The 6,574-nt window shown below is 43.8% G+C and overlaps 1 non-coding gene across 1 annotated transcript; it reads left to right on the forward strand.

The window, feature by feature from the left end:
• The first annotated feature begins 5,505 nt into the window (after positions 1-5,505).
• LOC123400499 lies at positions 5,506-5,586 on the forward strand. The gene has a single exon (XR_006610744.1). It is a non-coding gene; the product is annotated as a small nucleolar RNA SNORD36 (small nucleolar RNA).
• Positions 5,587-6,574: the final 988 nt, after the last annotated feature.

Genomic DNA, 6,574 nt, shown 5'->3' on the forward strand with positions numbered 1-6,574 from the left:
GTTATGTCTACTTAATGAAGCACAAGTCTGAAACATTTGAAAAGTTCAAGCAATTTCAGAGTGAAGTGGAAAATCATCGTAACAAGAAGATCAAGTTCCTACGGTCTGATCGTGGGGGTGAATATCTGAGTTTCGAGTTTGGTGCTCACTTAAGACAATGTGGAATTGTTTCGCAGTTAACACCGCCTGGAACACCACAGCGTAATGGTGTGTCCGAACGTCGTAATCGTACTTTGTTAGAGATGGTGCGATCTATGATGTCTCTTACTGATTTGCCGTTATCATTTTGGGGTTATGCATTAGAAACAGCTGCATTCACTTTAAATAGGGCACCATCAAAATCCGTTGAGATGACACCATACGAACTGTGGTATGGCAAAAGGCCAAAGTTGTCGTTTCTTAAAGTTTGGGGATGTGATGCTTATGTCAAAAAGCTTCAGCCTAAAAAGCTGGAACCCAAAGCGGAAAAATGCATCTTCATAGGCTACCCAAAAGAGACAGTTGGGTACACCTTCTATCTCAAATCCGAGGGCAAAGTGTTTGTTGCTAAGAACGGAACTTTTCTCGAGAAGGAGTTTCTCTCGAGAGAATTGAGTGGGAGGAAGATAGAACTTGACGAGGTTGTCGAACCTCTCATCCCTCTGGATGGTGGCGCAGGGCAAAGGGAAACCTCTGTCATTGCAACGCCGGTTGAGGAGGAAGTTAATGATGATGATCATGAAACTCCAGTTCAAGTTTCTGTTGAACCACGCAGGTCGACGAGATCACGCGCTGCTCCAGAGTGGTACGGTAATCCCGTCTTATCAATCATGTTGTTAGACAACAATGAACCTGCAAATTATGAAGAAGCAATGGTGGGCCCAGATTCCAACAAATGGCTAGAAGCCATGAAATCTGAGATAGGATCCATGTATGAGAACGAAGTGTGGACTTTGGAGATACTGCCTGAGGGCCGCAAGGCTATTCAGAACAAATGGATCTTTAAGAACAAGACGGACGCTGACGGTAATGTGACCGTTTATAAAGCTCGACTTGTGGCAAAGGGTTTTTCACAAGTTCCAGGAGTTGACTACGATGAGACCTTCTCACCCGTAGCGATGCTTAAGTCCGTCAGAATCATGTTAGCAATAGCTGCATTTTTCGATTATGAAATCTGGCAGATGGATGTCAAAACGGCGTTCCTTAACGGTTTCCTTAAGGAAGAGTTGTATATGATGCAACCCGAAGGTTTTGTCGATCCTAAAAATGCTGACAAAGTGTGCAAGCTCCAGCGATCCATTTATGGACTGGTGCAAGCATCTCGGAGTTGGAACAAACGCTTTGATGAGGTGATCAAAGCATTTGGGTTTATACAAGTGGTTGGAGAATCTTGTATTTACAAGAGAGTGTGTGGGAGCTCTGTGGCGTTTCTAATATTATATGTGGATGACATATTACTGATTGGAAACAATGTAGAGCTTTTGGAGAGCATAAAAGGTTACTTGAATAAAAGTTTCTCTATGAAGGACCTAGGAGAAGCTGCTTACATTCTAGGCATTAAGATCTATAGGGATAGATCAAAACGCCTGATAGGACTTTCACAAAGCACATACCTTGATAAAGTTTTGAAGAGGTTCAAAATGGAACAGTCCAAGAAAGGGTTCTTGCCAGTGTTACAAGGTACGAGATTGAGTAAGACTCAGTGCCCAGCAACTGATGAAGATAGAGAGCATATGCGCACCGTCCCCTATGCTTCAGCCATAGGTTCTATCATGTATGCGATGCTGTGCACTAGACCGGATGTTAGCCTGGCCATAAGTATGGCAGGTAGGTTCCAGAGTAATCCAGGAGTGGATCACTGGACAGCGGTCAAGAATATCCTGAAGTACCTGAAAAGGACTAAGGAGATGTTTCTCGTGTATGGAGGTGACGAAGAGCTCGCCGTAAAAGGTTACGTCGATGCAAGCTTTGACACAGATCCGGACGACTCTAAGTCGCAAACCGGATACGTATTTATTCTTAATGGGGGTGCAGTAAGCTGGTGCAGTTCCAAGCAAAGCATCGTAGCAGATTCTACATGTGAAGCGGAGTACATGGCTGCCTCGGAGGCAGCTAAGGAGGGTGTCTGGATGAAGCAGTTCATGACGGATCTTGGAGTGGTGCCAAGTGCACTGGATCCAATAACCATGTTCTGTGACAACACTGGTGCCATTGCCTTAGCAAAGGAGCCAAGGTTTCACAAGAAGACCAGACACATCAAACGACGCTTCAACCTCATCCGCGACTACGTCGAGGAGGAGGACGTAAATATATGCAAGGTGCACACAGATCTGAATGTAGCAGACCCGCTGACTAAACCTCTTCCACGGCCAAAACATGATCGACACCAGAACTGTATGGGTGTTAGATTTATTACAATGTAATTCACATGGTGATGTGAGGGCTAGATTATTGACTCTAGTGCAAGTGGGAGACTGTTGGAATTATGCCCTAGAGGCAATAATAAATGTATAGTTATTATTATAATTCCTGTATCAAGATAATAGTTTATTATCCATGCTATAATTGTATTGAATGAAGACTCATTTACATGTGTGGATACATAGACAAAACACCGTCCCTAGCATGCCTCTAGTTGGCTAGCCAGTTGATCGATGATAGTCAGTGTCTTCTGATTACGAACAAGGTGTTGTTGCTTGATAACTGGATCACGTCATTGGGAGAATCACGTGATGGACTAGACCCAAACTAATAGACGTAGCATGTTGATCGTGTCATTTTGTTGCTACTGTTTTCTGCGTGTCAAGTATTCATTCCTATGACCATGAGATCATATAACTCACTGACACCGGAGGAATACTTTGTGTGTATCAAACGTCGCAACGTAACTGGGTGACTATAAAGATGCTCTACAGGTATCTCCGAAGGTGTTAGTTTAGTTAGTATGGATCAAGACTGGGATTTGTCACTCCGTGTGACGGAGAGGTATCTCGGGGCCCACTCGGTAATACAACATCACACACAAGCCTTGCAAGCAATGTAACTTAGTGTAAGTTGCGGGATCTTGTATTACGGAACGAGTAAAGAGACTTGTCGGTAAACGAGATTGAAATAGGTATGCGGATACTGACGATCGAATCTCGGGCAAGTAACATACCGAAGGACAAAGGGAATGACATACGGGATTATACGAATCCTTGGCACCGAGGTTCAAACGATAAGTTCTTCGTAGAATATGTAGGATCCAATATGGGCATCCAGGTCCCGCTATTGGATATTGACCGAGGAGTCTCTCGGGTCATGTCTACATTGTTCTCGAACCCGCAGGGTCTGCACACTTAAGGTTCGACGTTGTTTTATGCGTATTTGAGTTATATGGTTTGTTACCGAATGTTGTTCGGAGTCCCGGATGAGATCATGGACGTCATGAGGGTTTCCGGAATGGTCCGGAAACGAAGATTGATATATAGGATGACCTCATTTGATTACCGGAAGGTTTTCGGAGTTACCGGGAATGTACCGGGAATGACGAATGGGTTCCGGGAGTTCACCGGGGGGGCAACCCACCCCGGGTAAGCCCATAGGCTTTGGGGAGACACACCAGCCCTTAGTGGGCTGGTGGGACAGCCCCAAGGGGGCCTATGCGCCAAGAATAAAGAATCAAAGGAAAAGAAAAAAAAAGAGGGAGGAAGTGGGAAGGGAGGGGGACTCCTCCCACCAAACCAAGTCCAACTCGGTTTGGGGGGGGGAGTCCTCCCCCCTTTGACTCGGCCGACCCCTTGAGGGTCCCTTGGACCCCAAGGCAAGGTCCCCCTCCCTCCTCCTATATATATGGAGCAATTGGGGCTGATTTGAGACGACTTTCTCACGGCTGCCCGACCACATACCTCCATAGTTTTTCCTCTAGATCGCGTTTCTGCGGAGCTCGGGCGGAGCCCTGCTGAGACAAGATCATCACCAACCTCCGGAGCGTCGTCACGCTGCCGGAGAACTCTTCTACCTCTCCGTCTCTCTTGCTGGATCAACAAGGCCGAGAACATCGTCGAGCTGTACGTGTGCTGAACTCGGAGGTGTCGTCCGTTTGGTACTAGATCGTGGGACTGATCGCGGGATTGTTCGTGGGGCGGATCGAGGGAGAGGACGTTCCACTACATCAACCGCGTTCTCTAACGCTTCTGCTGTACGATCTACAAGGGTACATAGATCACTCATCCCCTCTCGTAGACGGACATCACCATGATAGGTCTTCGTGCGCGTAGGAAAATTTTTGTTTCCCATGCGACGTTCCCCAACATATTTATCAAGGAAAAAAATAGCATGCTATACAAAATAGCATGGCTCCTAAAAATATGCTATTAGCGAGACATTGTACCTTGATCAATTTAACGAGTCAATTCTCTACACGCTATAGTGTGCTACTAGCGGCGCTATAGTGTGCTATTTTTTCAGTGATATTTATAGAGCTCAGAGGTGGTGGAGGAGGTGCCCACATGCCCCACTAGATACCAGGCCATGCTAAGGGCCCTAGGCGCGCCCTGATGTCTATTGCCCCCCCCCCCCCCGGGCCTTGTCCGCTGCTCATTCTTGGCTCCCAAGTTTCTATCTGGTCCAAAAAAATCTCCGTAAAGTTTCATGGCATTTGAACTTCATTTGATATTCATTTTTTGTGAAGGAAAAAAACAACAAAGAAAGCAAGTGGTACTAGGCACTATGTCAATAGGCTAGTTCCAGAAATGATATAAAGTTGCTATAAAATGATCATAAAACATCCAAGAATGATAATTATTTCACTTTTTTCCTGATTTAGCTAACAGAACCAAACCCAAAATGAGGAAATGTTTGTTTTCTGATTAACATACAAACTTGCTAATTATCTTTATTGCATCACCTCAAAGCAGCCAAGCAAACGGACATGGAACACACCTCACAACATAAAGGAAACTCTTAAGTAACCTGCAACCTACAAACAAAGGAATGTTTTCTCTTGTAAGACCATCAAACCCACTACTCCATTCACCCGAAGCAGACTTATGAAAGATCGGGAGCAGCCAAAAGCATCTCGAATTATATGTTCTTTCTGAACTGAATATATCACATCAGAGTAAATGGACAAGCTAGTGCGCCACAATTGTTTATGATATGCTTTGCTTGCCCATCATCTAGGGATCCATATCAAGGGTTTACCCTTATGAACGCACACATACACACCCTACTTTATGAGCACCATGGATCAGTTTTTTGGCATGGCGCCTCGGGGCAATGATCGAAACAGCCCATGTGTACGATATACTCAAGGTCACGCAACGACGGTGTTTGTGTTGATAAAACGTTTCTGTACAGAATCAGGCTACTTAGAGTTGAGATGATAGGGCAGTAAATTTGTTGTATGGACATTTCATTCCCAATTGAAGTTCATAGCCCATAGGATTTCACTAGTGATCGATCCTACTGTCCTGATGATATGATGTTGGTAGTGATTAGTTGTTTGTTTTCAATTCCTTTTGGACTCTATTTTATGATGGGATGATCCAATGTTGCAAAACAACAAGTTATTCCTGAGATTCTCTTGAAGAATTACAAAATTGAGCTTTTTAACGCTTATGGTTAGGCCCCTCAAATGCTTTGTTTTCTTCCAAGCACTTGCATTTTCTACTTGGTAATGCAAGCGATGTGTTACAAGTGCAGTCCTCTGGATGCTTATGGTTGTAATACTTGCATGATTTTTATTAACCATCAACATATGATTGCCACTTGTGCTACAAATAGGATTAGTCCTTGAACCTATGGTTTTACTAAGAATGGAGTAAGTTGCACTTGGCAGATAGGATGAGAAAATGATGACTCCACTTGATGTTTCTGGTAGATTTGATGTTTCAAAATAAAGCATTGTGGATATATTTATACTAACAATGACATCTTTCTTTGGTGTTTAGGTACGAACACCTGGGATCGTTTTGCGATGCAGGTGCAGAAGCGGGTGATGGACCTCGTCAGCTCCCTGAACGTTATCAAGCAGATAACCTCGATCACCATTGATCCCAACGCTTAGGTCGAGATGACCATTAGGGACCAACAAAGAGCTATGCCTTTTTTACAAGTGTGAAGAGACTCCAGCAAACCAAGACATAATTTTGAATGTTTGGTAGCATGTGAACTGGGTTTTGTATGGCTTATTAAGCTCCTTTTATTGATCTTTTGTCACCCTTTGGTGTCCTGTGTTATATTGGATGTTTATCCATGGTTTTCTATCTTAGTGTTTGAACTGTCGTAGGAAGTCATCAGTTATTAAAAATTTCATTAATTGATGCACCGCAAGGACATTGATTCAGCTAATATCATGTGCACTATTTAAAAAGATATATCCTTCAAAGGGAAAAGCAGGAAAAACAAACAACATCTATCTGAGAGTCTTCAGCAACAAATGCTTCCAAAAATTTAAACATATTTGAGTCTTCATGCGAGCTGATTCTGTGGATGCTTTTGTAGTGATCCACTTATGGACCTAAGAGAACCTACAATGTTTGTTGCATTCCTTTATAGTGAATCACCATCTTGTCTTGCACTTCCAGCCTTTTGTAGTGATCCACTTATGGAC

The sequence above is a fragment of the Hordeum vulgare genome, chromosome 5H, assembly GCF_904849725.1.
Source record: "Hordeum vulgare subsp. vulgare chromosome 5H, MorexV3_pseudomolecules_assembly, whole genome shotgun sequence".
NCBI classification, from domain to species: domain Eukaryota; kingdom Viridiplantae; phylum Streptophyta; class Magnoliopsida; order Poales; family Poaceae; genus Hordeum; species Hordeum vulgare.